This window comes from Euprymna scolopes, chromosome 13 (assembly GCF_053919585.1).
Source record: "Euprymna scolopes isolate OS-2025 chromosome 13, ASM5391958v1, whole genome shotgun sequence".
Taxonomy (NCBI): domain Eukaryota; kingdom Metazoa; phylum Mollusca; class Cephalopoda; order Sepiida; family Sepiolidae; genus Euprymna; species Euprymna scolopes.
The window spans coordinates 95662407-95681402 of NC_136494.1; the positions used below are offsets into that span (position 1 = coordinate 95662407).

The 18996-nt window shown below is 29.8% G+C and overlaps 1 long non-coding RNA gene across 1 annotated transcript in view; it reads right to left on the reverse strand.

The window, feature by feature from the left end:
• Positions 1-18996, reverse strand: part of LOC145292093 (uncharacterized) — a 460939-nt gene that overhangs the window by 96992 nt on the left and 344951 nt on the right. The gene's annotated exons all lie outside the window — the stretch shown is intronic.

Consider the following 18996-nt stretch of genomic DNA (forward strand, 5'->3'; position numbering starts at 1 on the left):
TCAATACATTAAGACAAGAGAGAAGAATGGGCTGGGCAAAGATAGAAGAGGGATGTGAAAAATGGGGGAAGAGGAAAAGAGAAAGATAGAGAGATAGAAGTTTTTAAATAAAATTGTTATACACACTTTTTAACCTCTTCAATTTTGTTTTTTATTCGCCCTCGGGCAACACAGAATAGTTCTGTCAGTATATCTTCTATATAATAAACTAAAATCGATTTTTCCCATAAAATTACAATCACAATAGAAAATAACCGAACACTCCCTATATAAGTATTTAACACTGCATTACTTACAGAACTTCCTATAGCATGTTTCAAGAAAATATGTGTAAATTTCGTCCCTGTTTAGAAATTATTATATTTATTCTGACTAAACAGCTTCTCTCAAATATGTATAGCCACAAAGAAAATAGTAAACAATTCCACCTTCCTATAATTATGTCAAAAACAAAATAACACATACCATATATATATATAAATATAACACATACAATATATATATATATAACACATACCATATATATATAAATATAACACATACAATATATATATATATATATAAATATAACAGATACCATATATATGAATATAACACATACCATATATATATATATATATATATATATATATAACACATAGCATATATATATATATATATAAATATAACAGATACCATATATATGAATATAACACATACCATATATATATATATATATATATAACACATAGCATATATATAAATATAACACATACCATATATATAAATATAACACATACCATATATATATATATACATATTTATATATATATACAATATAACACATACTATATAGATACAAAATATAACACATACTATATAGATATAAAATATAAAACATACTATATATATGAAAAAATATAAAACATACTATATATATATAAACCATAATACATACTATATATATAGTATATGTTATATTTTATAACACATACTATATATATATAAAATATAACATACTAGATATATATATGTATAAATATAACACATACCATATATATATAAAATATAACATACTAGATATATATATGTATAAATATAACACATACCATATATATATAAAATATATCACACACCATATATATATATTATAACACACTATATATATAAAATATAACACATACCATATATAAAATATCACGCATACTATATATAAAATATCACGCATACTATATATAAAATATCACACATACTATATATATATTAAAAATATCAAATATACTATATATATAAAATATATCACATACTAAATATATATAAAATATAACTCATATATATATAAAATATAACTCATATATATAAAATATGACTCATATTATATATATATAAAATATAACACATACTATAGTCATATAAAATATAACACATACTATATATATAACACATACTATATACTTATAAAATATAACATATACTATATGTAACACATACTATATATATAACACACACTGTATATATAACGCATACTATATATATATATAAAATATGCTATATATATATAACATAACACACACTATATATAATATAACGCATACTATATATATAACATATGCTATATATATAACAAATACTATATATATATATAAAAACATAACACATACTATATATATATAATATAACATATACTATGTATGCATATAAAATATAACACATACTATATATGTATATAAATATAACACATACCATATATATAACACATACTATATATATATATATAACACATACTATATATATATAAAATATAACACATACTGTATATATACATAAAATATTACACATACTATATATAACACATACTATATATATAACACATACTATATATATATATCAAACATAACACATAATATATAGATACATATATATATAACATAACACATACTACATATATGATATAACATATACTATATATTTATATATAATCTACCACATACTCTATAGATATATATATAATCTACCATATACTATATATATACAATATACCACATACTATATATATACAATATACCAAATACTATGTATATATATAACCTTCCACATACTATATATATATAATCTACCACATGATATATATAATCTACCACCTTCTATATATATATACCACATACTATATATATAATCTACCAAATACTACATATATATATAATCTACCACATACTATATATGTATAATCTACCACATACTATATATATATAATCTACCATATACTATATATATATAATCTACCATATACTATATATATATATAATCTACCATATACTATATATATATAATCTACCATATACTATATATATATATAATCTACCATATACTATATATATATATATAATCTACCATATACTATATATATATATATAATCTACCATATACTATATATATATATATATATATAATCTACCATATACTATATATATAATCTATCATATACTATATATATATAATCTACCATATACTATATATATATATAATCTACCATGTACTATATATATAATCTACCATATACTATATATATATATATATATATATTTATATAATCTACCATATACTATATATATATATATATATAATCTACCATATACTATATATATATATAATCTACCACATACTATATATATATAACACATGATACCATGAGAGTGACCTCCTATGCATCGGGCAATATAATACGAATTCAAACACCAAGCAAAAAAAAACAATATAAAAATAAACACGCATAAATATAGAAGTAAAATTATATACAATGATTTGATAATTGGAAAAAGAAAATAGGAGAAAAGAGGGAAAATTAAAACAGATATCGTAATCACCTAGCATCGTTTAAAAATGAAACTGAGAAAGAAAAGAACACCAGAAATAACGAAATACAACAATGTAAATAAAAATGAAAACAACGGTAGAAAGGATCATAACAATAGTGACAACCACAACTACTATAACGAAAATAGAAACAGAACCAATAGTAATAACGAAAACAACCGGAAAAAAAAACAAAGAAAAACTCAACCACTTTCGCAGTATGGATTAAGGAATTAAAGGAAAATAAAACTGAATATAAATTAAGATGGTCAATAATTGATAAAGGGGAAAAATATAAACCTAGCAAATCGAAAAGATGCAACCTATGTATATTAGAATCTTATCATATACTAATATCAAAAGAAAAATATTAAACAAACGGCTAGATGTAATCCACGAGTGTTTGCACAGAAACAGATATTTAATTTCACGCACTAGAGCAGATTAGGAAAAAATGCAAGAGAGGTAATCCTAAATATAAAAAGTGATACCGCGAGAGTCACCTCCCCTGCATCGGGTAATATAATACGAATTCAAACACCAAGCAAAAAAAAACAATATTAAAATAAACGCGCATAAATATAGGAATACAATTATATAAAATTATATGATAATTGGAAAAAACAAATAGGACAAAAAGTGAAAATTAAAATAAAATAAATTATTAATAAAAAAATAAAAATACGAAAGTATGAGTTAAAATGGAAAACTATCTTTACATAACACTAAAAGATGGAGGAAGTGAGGAAGCAGGGCTTTGCAAATCCTTTTATCCGAATACGATGTCCGGCACGTTAAAAATATACCTTTTGTTGTAAAAATCTAATGGATAAATATCTGAAGAAGTTGGTTGGGAGTGGATATTTTTATGGAAACATAAATCGTAAAATTGCAAACTCATCAATGAAACAGCTGTAATGGAAAAAATCCAGGAAATAAACGAAGGTTATAAAAAAGAAAACGTGAGTCTTTGAATTTTCAACAAAATTTTGCACTATATATATATATATATATATATATATATATATATATATATATATATATATATATATATATATATTATAGGTTTTATAATTTATCAAAGGGGTTAGTTTTTTTTAGTCTATATGACTGGCTTTTATTGCTATAATAACAAGTATTATTAGATATATTTAGTTAAAGTATATTTTCTTATATTTCTGTTTTCTATATTCCACAAGGACATTATTTAAAGCAGAGTTTGGTGTGCTTTTTGAATGTGTTAGAATTTATCAATTCTATATTACCGACGTATAACCGACTAAAGCCAAACCTTTTCTCTTCAACCTCTTCTCATATCTCCTGTCTATTTTCTAAGATAATCAATTTTTTTTTCTTTTAATAAATTATTTTCTGTGTTGTTTTAGAATAAGTGTTGTCATTTTTTTTTGACATAATTTTAGTTTATATGTCACTGTAGTAAAATGTTCATCACTGGTTGAATTTAACTAAAAACCGTAATAAATTACAAAGCGCCTGGAAGCTATTTAAGAATGCGATTTCCTTTAGTTGGTTTTTTTTTGTGCTTAGTTTTTCTGTTTTGCTTTGATTCTGATGAAAAGGGTATTTTTTAGTCCGTTATGCTTCAGTTTAAAATAGTATTTTATTTGGTTTATCGTGCCTGAATTTAAAATATTATTTTCTTTGTTCGGGCATGTTTCATTAGAAAATAGCATTTTCTCTAGTCTGTCATGTTTCAATTTCAAGTAGACTTTTCTTTGGTCTGTCAGAATTCAGTATAAAATAACATTTTCTTTGGTCCGTCAGAATTCATTTAAAGTAGCATATCCTTTGGTCTGTCATGTTTCAGTTGAAAAGAATATTTTTTGATCTGTTATGCCTCAGGTTAAAATAACATTTTTTTTGGTTTGTTATGCCTTAATGTATAATAGTATTTTCTCTGGTCTGTTATGCTTCATTGGAAAATGTTATTGTCTTTGATCTGTTAAAATTCAATATGAAATAACATTTTTTATCTATCATGCTGAAGATTAAAATTGCGTTTCTCTTATCTGTGATGTTTCTGTTTAAAATTGCATTTTCTTTGGTTTGTCATGCTTGAGTTTGAAAGCATTTTCTTTGGTCTGTCATATCTCAACTTAAGATAGCATTTTCTTTGGTCTATCTTACTTCAGTTTAAAATAGCAAATTTATTATTTTGTTACACTCAACTTTGAGATAGCATTTCCTTTGGTCTATCAAGTTTTAATTTTGAAGTCGTATTTTCCTTTGTCCATCATACTTACGTATGAATAGCATTTTCTTTCATCTGTTGCGTTTGAGTTTGAAGCGTTTCCTTTTGTCTGTTACATGTTTTATGAATATATGTCCTCTTTTATTTGGCATCAGAAATTACCATTTTAGAGCAGATATATTCACCTATAAAGAGAATCCAAACTGAAGCAGACGAAACCTGTCGTCATTATCTACATTTGCAAAGAAGGAAGAATCGAAATATTCAGTAAGAAGAAAAATGCAGAAAAGAAAACGTAATAGAGAATTGATCGTATCAATGATTTTTTTTTTCCACACTTAAGTCATCCATTGAAATTATCTGATTTTTGGAGAAATCAATAGAATAAAATGGATTCATACCACGAAATTCTCAAATGCGACATTAACATATTTACATCATATATGACTAGGGGAAGTAACATGCTTTTCGGGGGGGGGGATTTGTCATACAATAAAATATTATCTCTTTGTTTTTTTTTTCATTTTTGAAATCTTACGGGGCCCCCTGGTGCAGTGAATAGAGGCGTTGAGTCTCTATGGTTCCAGGTGAGCATTGTCTGAAGATAGCAGTTTCAATCCTACCCAAACAGACCAGAGAATTAGTTGATCAAAACGTAGCGAGACAAAAACTATGGAAGGCAGTAACTACTGGGGATAAGTTACAAAAACTCAGCATTCCTATCACGTCGCGCTTAAACACCTGAAGAAGGCTGGAAGATGAGTTGGCCGAAACGTGGTGAAACAGCCACTGTAAAGATGAAGATTACAGTCCCCAAAACCTAAATGATTACAAAATAAAATATGAGTAAACAACAAAAGTTTTGAATAAATAGTTTATATGATTTAGTAGAAAAAAGTGTTTATATTGCTATATTTTTGTATACTGATACTTTACAACTAGTGCTGTCTAAAAACCTGACTTCCTTAGCAAATATGCGCCAAACATTGATATTATTATTTTTCTTTACTCCTTGTAAAACTCAATCATGATCTACAAAGTTTAAAAGCGAGACAACAATTTTCTAAAAAAAAAAAAATTCTTGTACAGATTAAAACGAGAAATAAAAATGATTATTCGAAAAGAAAAATTACAAAGAAAGCTCTTTAAGTGAGAACACTCCATGCTATTCAACAACACTTGTCTAAATATATATATATATATATATATATTTAAAAGAGTGTAGCCATCAACAATTGTGGATTTTTTAGACTTTTATCATTTTTTATTTTAAAATAAAAAATGATAAAAGTCTGAAAAACCCACAATTGTTGATGGCTACACTCTTTTAAATATATATTTTTTTCTCTTGTATGAACTACACAACCATCACTTTAAAATATATATATATATATATATATATATATATATATATATATATATATATATATATATATATATATATATATATAAGAAGAACAAAGCTGTAAAGTAGAAATTTACAAAACGTTTTTATTATTCGTCAGTATACTCCAAAGTTGGTAGTTAGGTGATCCTTAATATGCGGAGTTTCAAAGAATGCTAATTCTTCTCATCAGAGGAAAAACTGTTAACAAAATAATGTCCATATTGAGGAGGCATAATATATAATGTATCAATTTTCAGTATTTAGTTTAACAGAGCTCGATGCGTTAGTAAATCTAGGTAGTAATTTATAAAAATATAAACGACAATTAAACTGCACAGAATCTTCCATGTAACTTAATATTACATTATATATATATATATATATATATATATATATATATATATATATATATATATATATATATATATATATATATATTCAATACTTGGAATAGTATTTACATATAATCAAATAACACAAAAGTTTTATTAAGATAGCTCAATAGTGCAATGCTAGAGCTATACACATTTCTTAATATTACCACTTCACAAAGAATAGACACTTATATTGCTGCTCATTTTCAAAATGTTATGCTTTTATTGATAACAACTTATGTACAGTTGTTTCTGCCCAATGTTGGCATATAAGAATATAATAGTTTATTAATTATAATTTTACACAACTGAGGAGCTTATCAGTCCATAGAAAAATCCGATTTTTCTAAAGTTTCCACATTCAATGAAACGGATTCTCTAATTAACTTTTTTTTTTATCCACAAATATATATGTGATGCATTAAGCAAACCTTATCAATTTTACAAAATACACTTGCCTTTTTAATCCATATACGATTATCGATTACCTTCGCTTATTTTTCTCCGGGCTTTATTTTTCAAGTTTTCGCATTCATTAGTAGTCACGGAGCTTAATGTAAGGTTTGTAGCCATTTTTATAATTCAATTTCAAAATATCAATATTAGTTTCCATTAATCAAATTTCAATATTATTGTTTAATTAATTTTAACCAACATACATGTTTTATAGTTTTCAAATAAAAAACCTAATTATTTTAAGAATATATACCTTCATATGTTTTACCCATATTTGGCCCAAACAAGACTTTTTACGATGAACGTAGTTGTGTAAAAGTAACACATAATAGATATATCATATGGTATAGAGTTTTCCTCTTCATCATCTGCATTCTTTCTGATTCCTTTCTTCTTCTTGTTGTTGTTATTATTATTATTATTATTCCTCATTATTACTTTGACCTCAGTAAAAATCACGTTAACCCAATGACATACACTATCAATATCCGTTTATGTATAAGAGGTGAAACCGACCGTGCATGCATATTTTCTCAACTTACAACGTGCAAAGCATTAAAGCAACACGACAGTTTAACTTCACGTAAGTCATTAACATTCTTGACAAAGAACGTTTTGCACCATCTTAAAAGATTTACATTTTTTGATGTTACACTTCCGGTTTATCTCGCTATATCTGTGAAACGTTTTTTTTTTTCAATATTTTTTTTCTAACTTATTACTAGTTATTTATTTTTCAAGTCTTTCCTTTATTTATTAATCACTAGCATGGTTACCCGGCGTTGTACGGGTCGACATGAAGTTCCGTTTAGACACATCTGCTATACTATTTCCAGTATTATATTTCAACTCCATCGTTACCCCAACAACAATTTAAAAAATAAAAGAACGAATAAAAACACGAAAATGTAATCGCCCAAAAAAAGAAGTGACAACCTCCCTATCAGATATTTCGGTCGAAAGGATACAAAGAGAAAAAGATATTTTCCAGAATTTAAGGACTTTTTATTACCCGTGCGCTGGTCCCCCCCCCCCAAAAAAAAAATAAATCAATCAAAACAACTTTTCTTTCTATCAAAATAGCATGGAGTGCTCCTGCGACTGAAAAAAAAATGAGCCGCAGTGGCCAGGCTCGAACATAAAGGAAAGGCAAAATGTTACGGGCAAACGCATTTGCCCACACAGCCACGAGTGCTTGTGATGTCATGATGTTGCAAAATAAGCTTCTTGAACATAGTTTTAGCTTGATACGCTTGCGTGACTTGTGAAAACAGCGACGCGAAAACCGCCCTCCCCTTGTCCAGTTAACCACCACAGAATTAATCTTTTTTTCACATATACATCCGGGGCATTGCTCTTTCAGATGATACCAGTTTCAACTTGGTTGAATGTGGATGACAAACGATTTTATAAGGCATACAAACACAAACACACAGACGACTTTTCTTTATATAATAGACTATCATGGGTACCCGGCGTTGCCCGAGTGTTGAGAGATGGTATAAATAAATTTATTGAGACATCCCAAGAAAAAATTTCAATCCAAACTGCAGCGACAGCAAAAAAAAAAAAAAATTAGCCACATTAGCTAGGCTCAAACCTGTAACACAAAAGAGAAAAGGGAGGTGAAAAAAGCAAATGTATTAGCTGTCTCGGTACACATATGACGTCATGGGCCTTCGAAATAACGTCTTTTTAATGTACGTTGAGATTGTTTGGCGTGAATGATTTTCAAAAATGTTGACATAAAAACTGACCCATTCTTAAAAAAAAAAAAAAAAAAATGGCCTAGTTGACCAGCACAAAATTAATCTTTTTGGCCAATTTTTAGATATTTGTTGTCAGAGAGATCTATCTTTCTAACGATACCAATTTTGTCAGTGTTCATTGCATGTGTTGAAAGTTTTTGCAGGACATACAAACACACACAGATATGCACACATACACATACTAACACACATTTAGCATTTTATATAATAAACTAGCATGGCTACCAGGCGTTGCCCTGATAGAGAGAGGTGGTATACTAAGGCTATTGAGCACCCCCCCCCCAAAAAAAAAATCAAAACAACTTTTGTTTTCCCAATTCTTCTTCATTGGGTGTAACATGCAAGGCTTTATTAATCCATCTCCAATGGCCTTTTTGCTTTGCTATTTGAAGTGTTATCAAACAAGAAGCCAGAAAAAAAACAAATGGCCATGTAGAGCAATATTAGCAAATTGAAGACTGAAATGACATGACACAAAACAATGATTGCCAACTCCCATTTTCAAATACACCTGCTATGGTAGCTATAATATCATTACACTCAGAGAGAATTTTGCTAAAAATTAAAAAAAACAAAACAAACTAAGCACAATATTACAAATATAGATACATTAATAATTTCAATAATTTTACTCAGAACATATCATTTGTACTGTTCAGACTGTTGTTCTTATCTTCGATATTATTTTCAAAACATTTCAGCCTAGTGTGGCAGATTGCTTAAACAATTTTTCACTTTGTGATACAAGCACCAAAATTGAAATTTGTCAGGTTTGCTTCTGCAGCCATCTTGAAAACTGGCAGCCATCTTGAATTTTCTGATGCCTAACGTTATTTTCTTAAAATGTACGTTCTGAACGTCATTTGTGCCAGTTTTGGTGCTTGTATCACTAAGTGAAAGATTCTTATGGAATATTAAGATAACCTGCCCCACTAAATGTAATAATTCTTGTATGAATTGACCACAAGGATCCGTGGCACAATGAATAAAAGTGTTCAGTAATAATCAGTTCAAAGCGACAATCTTGACACTCCTCTGGATATTGATAGTTCAATTGTCAGTACGAGCGATACTAAGAATACAATAACAAATTACTTTTACCTGGTCACAGCATAGCAGTATTATTACAAACAACAAGCCGTCATTAGCGAAATCTTGAATCTACAGTTGACTTCTAAGGTGGGCTTTGATTAGTGCAAACATTTAACTTCGTTTCTGGTTCGTTAAATCAGAAATAAGCTCTCATGCTAGCAGAGCATAGTTTATAAATGGCAGATGGGCGATAAACAAATGCAGTTTCTGGTTTCTGATTTGTACAACTTGGCTAAAATATCATTAACCACAAACACATGTTTCGTCTTTTGAAAACTCATCAGAGTAACTAGACATCAAACTCTAGGTTCGAACCCTGGAGCTTTAGGTAACCACTTACCACAAAAGTCAAACCTAGATACCTTCTACTTGCTAATACTTGTACTTCTTTCATGATTCGGAGAACATCTTAAATAAAGGTTACCTGGTTTCTAATACCTGACATTGGTAATATTTCACCATTGGAGGCTGTAAATGAGAGTGATTGCCTTAAGATCAGATTTCATGTCACCCCCATGACATAAGACATGGCCAAGCCAACTTAGACCTCTGGACAACTGGTACTCATTTGTTTTTGGTAGCGGCATGAAAGACGAGCTGAGAGTGTCAATCTAACAAAAAAAAAACAAAAAAAAAAAAAACGATTTTTTCTGTTTCATTTCTTATTAACTAATTAATCATGAAATATTTTAATTCAATTAACAATTCGAAAAATATTTTTGTTCTCCATCCTTTTTATTTTCGTCATTTTCATCAGAAAATGAACCTTTTTACAAATGATTTAAATAATTAGAAAAAAAGTAAACGATAAAACAAATATTTTTGCAGTTGAACTTAAAGTTTGCTTTTGTAGTTCATCGCGTCAGCCATGTTAGATTTCAAATCTAAATGTTGATATTGATGAATAACACTGAGATTGTTTATCCGCTTTCGCAATCATTCAAAGAACAACGCGATAATTAACTTAAAATATGTTGATCATGTGAAACGTTCATTCTTCTGGATAAATCATTTCAAAAGCACGGATGTCCTAAACTGCAGAAAGGTTGGTCAAAGAATACTGAAGGCAACACGACATTTTAGCTTCACGTAAATGAAGTCAGAATTATTATTATTATTATTATTATTATTACTATTATTATTATTATTATTATTATTATTATTATTATTATTATTATTACTACTATTATTGTTGTTGTTGTTATTATTATTATTATTAACATTTCCTTTAACATCGCTTGTTAATTTAATTCTGTTTCATCTATAAAAATAAAATTTTCTTTTCATTGTTTTTTCTGGGGGTGGGGCATGCTGGTATAGCCATGTGAATAGTTCATACTTCTGGATAAACCATTGTATTATTATTGTTAACGTTTCCTTTAACACTGCTTGTTAATTTAATTCTGTTTCATAGATAAAAAATACAATTTTCAATTTTTTTTTTTTTTTTTTTTTTTTTTTTTGCTGAGGATGGGGCATGCTGGTATAATCATTGGAATATCTTATTGTAGAAACATATTTTATATTGCAAGAAGGTTGGCTGGCAAAGGAAAGCTTTAAAACAAGTGAAATAACAGAATGAAATTTGAAGATAGCTGACCCGGTGATCGGCGAGAAGTGGAGAGTGAACTTATGTAATATCAGAAAACGTCTGAGCCCTGAACAAGGGAAAGAATGATGCTAATGGACATACTAATGTAGACAGAGAGAATGTTAAGAGAGATACGGTATAGTTTTCAATATAGAAACAGTTTTCAAAAGGCGAATACTGTTTTCTTATTTATTACTTAAATCTGTTTTTCAAGAGGAATTCATTAGATAACAAATTGTTGTTGTTTTTACCTATATTTACCCCAAACAAGACTTTTTGCGATGAACGTAGTTGTGTAAAAGTAACACATAATAGATATATCATATGGTATAGAGTTTTCCTCTTCATCGTCTGCATTCTTTCTGATTCCTTTCTTCTTGTTCTTATTATTATTCCTCATTATTACTTTGACCTCAGTAAAAATCACATTAACCCAATGACATACACTATCAATATCCGTTTATGTATAAGAGGTGAAACCGACCGTGCATGCATATTTTCTCAACTTACAACGTGCAACGCATTAAAGCAACACGACAGTTTAACTTCACGTAAGTCATTAACATTCTTGACGAAGAATATCTAGAAAATGCCATCTTTATTTCTACAGAGTGGGTAGAAAACTAAGTTGTATAACTGAAAGTTTCATATAAAAGAAGACACAATCTGCAGACAGCTTTGCCTTTGTTACCTGAAGCATTCCGTTATGGATAGAAGCAATCTCTATTGTTAGTAAGTACTAGGTTTTTTTTTTTGTTTTTTTGTTTTCATTTGTTATTGTTGTACATTATTATTAAAGTACTTCGCTGCAATTTATTTTTTAAAAACACTTAATCCAGCCGATTAGTTTGGTAATAATCAACTTTAAGAGAAAATCACCTTAAATGGAAAGTCTGCAAAGGGAAATAACTCTTATTCTTTAGTTGTTTTTTTTTATAAGACATAAGGGGTTACTGAGAATTAGGGGCCATACCTACGGGGACACTTTAAGTACGAAGTTGGGCAGCGAGATGTCTGTTCACATTCATTTAATTTTCTGAATATTAGTACAGTCTGGAAAGCAGGATATAGGAAGGTAATGTCAAAATCTAACAGTTCAGGAGACGAAACTATCAGAGTAAAAGGCCCTCTGGCATCGGGTGACCTTTATAGTGAAGGTGTGGGATTTTGCCGCCTGTCAGATTAGTCGGGCATACTTACGTCAAGGAACACCAGTGCTACAATTTCGACACTGTGTATTCGATTAAAGCACTTGTTAAACAAGCACAGGTATACAACATTGCGGTGATGAGACAGAGGTCGGATCTTAGTTCGGAACCTATTAGATTATATACTCTTTCTTGGACACTCTCTCATATAGAGACTAGTGGTTAACGCATCAACCTATGTGCGGCAATGATACACCATGCATGAGTGAATGATGACTTTCTAGAGTTTTAGAATTCTGTAAGGTGTGAGTATTTTTCTAGCGCAACTATTTGCATTTCTTGTGGTGAAGAACCACTATCTCTAATCTACCAGGTCCCTAGGTGGCAGATAAGGGAATGGCCTTCAGATATTTAGTTGCAAATACTCAATAGTAGTTCCAAATGAGCTATCAACTCAGGGGATGTATGTGGGATATGCTCTAGTCAAGTCTATCACCATGAATAGCATAACATAAGGTTTAAACTTTAGGGGTGTCGGCTACCATAAAAGCTAATTTAATTGTAATTTTATGACCCTTTTAGGCTGTGATCATAGCGTAGTATCTGTGTTAACTGTGGCAAGCAGGGCCAAGAGTCAAAACATTATTATTAATGTTATTGTTGTTATCATTATTATTATTATTATTAATTGATTTTGAGCGACGGATGGTCGCGGATCAGTTATTATGATTAGAAGAATAAACAATTAAATTAGGGAAGAGATGATTGACGTGTGAATCTCAAAAGGAATGTGAAAATAAAAAATAGATGTAAACATTATTTTGAGGTTTGGATAAACAAATATCTAGATGGGAACATTAGGTTGGTCTGAGACAGGTAACGAGTTAAAAACAGCCTAAACTACTAAAAAAAAAAATTGATCGGTCGATACATCATTTTAATAGATGAAAATTGAAGTGAGGGGGGGATCAATCACAAAAAACGGTACTTATGCATCTATGTTACTGCGCTGAAATTATAGCATTATTATTTAGAAAGCCATTTTTAACATGGGGAGAGGAGGGCGTTTTGTAACTATTCTGTAGTTTCATTTAACAATTTAACAGAAAAAATTATCGTAAGAACTGAATTTAATTCGAAAGTACTCTTCAAAAAAATAGCACAATAACATAGATGTATAAGCACTAAAAAAGTATTAATCAAGATCGTCCACTTTTTTTTTTTTGATTTTCGGCTTCTGCTGTCCATTTAGTTGGATAATTTGACATGGTCAAGAGGAAAGAAAGCCATTCTTAACATGGAGAAATAGAGGTTTTTTGCATTATCTAAGAAAAAGATAATCATGAATCAAAGGGGTCCATATCTTGCTTGTTAGCGTCGTTCCCGAGAGAAGAAATCGGAAATCAAAAAGAGCAGACAATCTTGACTATAATCAAACAAAAAAGTAATTTTAAAAATCTGCCGTAATAAGCATTATAATTAAAAAATATATATATATATATATATATATATATATATAATATAAAGCTGAATGTGCGTGTGTGTGTGTGTGTGTGTGTTCACGAATAGGCTCCTATATGGTTGACTATTTTAAAAAACTGATTACATATAATGATAGAAGATGTATCAAGACACAGGAATGGGTATGTTTGATCTGGCATAATAATGATTCATTAAAATTGTGGGGTCTGCGTTCGCGCCTAGTCCACAAAGTATGGAAATAAACTTAAAAATAAAAAAAAACGTTTATAAGTGTTTTTGATATAGATGTACATAAGAATATTTTGATAAGTATGTTTTAACTTAAATAGGGATGGTATAATAAAATTGTAGGGTCTGCGTTCGCACCTGGCCTCCATAGAATGGAAATAGGCACAAACTTTAATAAAGACTTTTCATATCTATCTGCGTAAGTATACTTTGATAATTATGTTTCAGTTTGAAGAAATATGGTATAATAAAATTATGGGGTGTTCGTTCGCACCTGACCTCCATAGAATGGAAATATGTCACAAAGTTTAACAAGGTTTTTTAATATAGATCCTCAGAATATTGTGATAAGTGTTTCAGTGTGAACAGGTATGGTATAATAAATTATGGGGTTTATCTATTTTATTTTTACTTTCATCATATTTTGCTTTGGGTTTGATACCCCCAGATTCGAAGCTATCTCTTTACAACCCTTCCTTTTCATAACCTATCATACTTTCATAAATCAGAGTCCATTTTCTGTAGGCTGTTTTTGAACCCAGTCAACGACAGGTACTTTTGCTAGTATATATACACACATATATATATATATATATATATATATATATATATATATATATATATATATATAGAAAACGAGATCACCACAAATAAATGTCATGTTATTAAATTTGCTAAATTTATAAATGCCAATGATAATGAAAGTGAATAGAATTTTTTTAGTTTTATGCTTTAACAACATCTTAGCATCTCGGGGAGTGATGCAATCGATTTGAAATAGAATTTTCATTTTTAAATTTGCAGATTGATTTTATATACATCCAAACATCTCTATATGTCATGCTTAAGTTTTATACAGAATTGTAGTCTGTTACAATTAAATTAAAGATAGTATTTTTGTTCATCAGCTATGATTGAGTTTGAAATAGAATTCTTCTTGGTTTGTCGATTTATTACACTAATTACTGTAATAGTATTTTGACGGGTGATGCTTAATTTTGAAATAGCATTCTATTTTGTTTGATGAGCTTAATTTTGAAATAGCATTCTATTTTGTTTGATGAGCTTAATTTTGAAATAGCATTCTATTTTGTTTGATGAGCTTAATTTTGAAATAGCATTCTATTTGGTTTTATAATCTTTATTTCGGAATAGAAATCCATTTGGCATATTAAGCTTACTTTTGAAATAGTATTCTCTTTGGTTTCTTCACAGCTGTCATTGTTTTGAGAGTCTGGACTGCTAAATACCAGTCGAGGATTTGTTCTTGACAATCAGTCAAATTGAACTATTTTGTTAACCGGCTATTTATCGAGTTGAGGTATTGGTCGTGGAAAGTCCTAGGAGATCCACCCTCCCAGATCTTGTATTCTGAGGCGTCTTGAATACGGAATATCAACAGGGCTACGAAGGTAATTTTTAATAGACCAGAGTGCCCCTTCTTTAGGAGCACTTGTCTGATTCTCACCACCTTCTGACCTTGTGTTATGTCTTCCTGCATTAAGAAGGAAGTAAATATTAGCATTTTTGGGGTGTGTTAAGCTGAAGTTTGAAACATTATTTTGGTTGGTTTGTTATGCTTAAGTTTAAAATATCACTTTTATTTTTCTGAATTTTTGAGATAAGGATTGATAATTTGGATTATTTGGACTACTGTTCTTATTATGAGTGTTATTTTCACAACGCAAGGGCCCATTTTCTTTGTAAAGTTCAGTTGTAAGTTACACTCTTCTGGAGGTTGTAGTGCAGACAATACTCAAAATACTATTGCAGATTACGTAAGACGTCTACTCAATCGTGGCTAATGGAATGAAAGCATGCTGCCCCCCCCCGTGGATTAAATAAAGGGTTCCATTCAAAATTTCGTACAAACTCACGTATGACAGAAAGATTCCCGAGTTAGATAAGATAAACTTGAAGACTGTCGAAGGTTATATTAACCAAACTATTGAGAAAAAAAAAACAGTCTATATAAGAGCAGTAGTTTTTTTTTTGGTTTTGTTTTTTCTTACTCATGCGTGCCCTAACAAGGCTTATCGCGACTTGGACGTAACGGGCTACTATTTGGGACAATGCATAAGAAAGATTAACAAAATGTTGTTTTACATTAAATTTAAACTTCTGCATATCAGTACAATCAGGGAAGCAGGTAGTAGGAAGGGAATTCCAAAGTCTAGCTGTTCGAGGGAAGAAACTATTAGAGTAGAAAGCTTTCTAGCATTTAGTGACCTCAACAGTGAAGGGGTGAGATTTTGTTGCTAAGCAGGTTTGTCGGGGATATGTACGTCAAAGGGGCACAGGTGCAAAGAGTTCATCAGAGCATATTCTATTAACGTATTTGTAAAACAGGCACAGAGATGCAACATTGTGGCGATGGGACAGAGGTTGGAGCTTAGTTGACAAAGTGGGACCTATTTGATTGAAAACTCTTTTTTGAACCCTATCCAAGAGGGGGAGGCTTGTGGTAGATGGACCAGCCCAGATGTGGCAACAATACTCCATACATGGGCGAATGGTGGCCTTGTAGAGGTACAGGATACTCCCAGGTGTGAGTAGTCTTCTAGCTCGATAATAATATAATCTGAATAATCCAAATAATCAAAATCATTTTTATTGCCAAACGCGTAGATTGAAATAACATTCTCGTTGGTTTGTTAACCTTAATTTTGAATTAGCATTCTTTTTTTGGTGTGTTAAGTTGAAATTTGAAATATCATTTTGGTTGGTCTGTCACGCTTAAGTTTAAAATAGCAGTTTTATCGCTAAACGTATAGATTGAATAGAACTATCTTAAGACCATCCGTATTGGGTTTAATAGCAGATCTGTTTTAATGTTCATCAAGAGAATCGAACTGTAAGGGAAAGCCATGATTAACAACATGTATTTTTTTTTTTCATGTTATTCATTTTTTTATTTGGTTAGCGTTTATTCCTCATCAGTCTTAGAATAAAAGTTAATTTAAAATTGAAGTAATTATAAAAACAAGCAGCAAATCGAAAGAAAACAAGAATTTATGAAACTTTACATAATTGAGAGATTTCATAGCAAAAATCAAGTAAACTAAAAATAAATAAATAAATAAATAAATAAATAAATAAAAGATATTTAAACAAAAAAATCAATTCAGTTTCGTCGCAATGGAATCTTGAAGCTTAATTATGAAAAGAGTAGTGCAAAAATAATTAGTTAATGGTTCAGTGCTTCGTCCAAACAAGCATGATATATTCATTTGCAACTGATGGAATTACTTTTGCTATAAGAGCAAATTTGTTTTGTCCCCTTTTGGGAAAAGACTGCCTTGCTAAAATCAAACTAGAAAAGTCAAAGGCAACTCCCAGCATGCAATGGTAAGTCAATATGGTTTTAAACCTAAAAAAAAATAAACCATCAAACTTATGTAAAGAATCAAATAAAATCTGGTTCATCTCATATAAAAAGTAAAGTCAGAGTTTCCTGATTCATATTGAAAAGCAAGTGTGCTAGAAGACGTGTACTATGGCCTACAAAAATGCCTGAGCGGCCCCAGCAGAATCCCCCAATATGAGCACTTAAAGAAGAAAGGTAAAGCCTAGAATGGTGAAGGTTCTAAGGCTGAATACGACCATATGCTAACCCAACAGAAGCAAGGCTACCAGTAACAATGGCTCACACTTGGATGGATTGAATGTTGAGGATGTACTGCCCTTTGACTACCGTTTTGTCCGCTAACATAGTTGAAAGAAACTGAAATGTTGAAACTCTCTGAATTAGTGTCTTACACATATGCTTAAAACTTAGATGTAGCGGCAAGTAGAGATCGGTAGATAGTGAGTAAGGTAGAGATTAGAGTCCACTTCCATTTTCTTTCCTCAGATAATTTTATACAGATGATATTAATTTCATAAAAATAGGATATATTTGATGTTTAAAAATAGGGTCAGTCTCCTCCCATGTCTAGCTTAATTATTAGGTTAGAAGAGAATTTAGAGATTTAGGACTATTTTCACTATCATCTAAAAAAAAATTGTATACATCTGATTTATCTATATATATAAAAGCGAAAATGTATGTCTGTATGTATGTACGCTGACGGAGCTCGCCTGTCTATTTAATTTTATTGACTTTCAAACGTTAATTATTCGACATTTCCCGCATCGGCACGCGTTACATTCGGTTTTCGGTATAAAAAAAAAAAGAAAAAAAAGCGAAACTCGACTCTAATCACAGGCCGAAAGCCAGTTGCTAAGTAACGTTTGTTCAATGTCGACTTCGTCATATCAGACTGTAGCTTTCATTTCGCTCCTCCTAATAAACAGGGAGCGGGTTTTTAAAAACAAACAAACCGATTTATTCACCTCATTCAAAACTGTCCCGCACAAAATCGTAACTGCTGAATACCTATCGCCGTCACGTCAATCAAAAACGCGCACCTGTTTTTTTTTAAC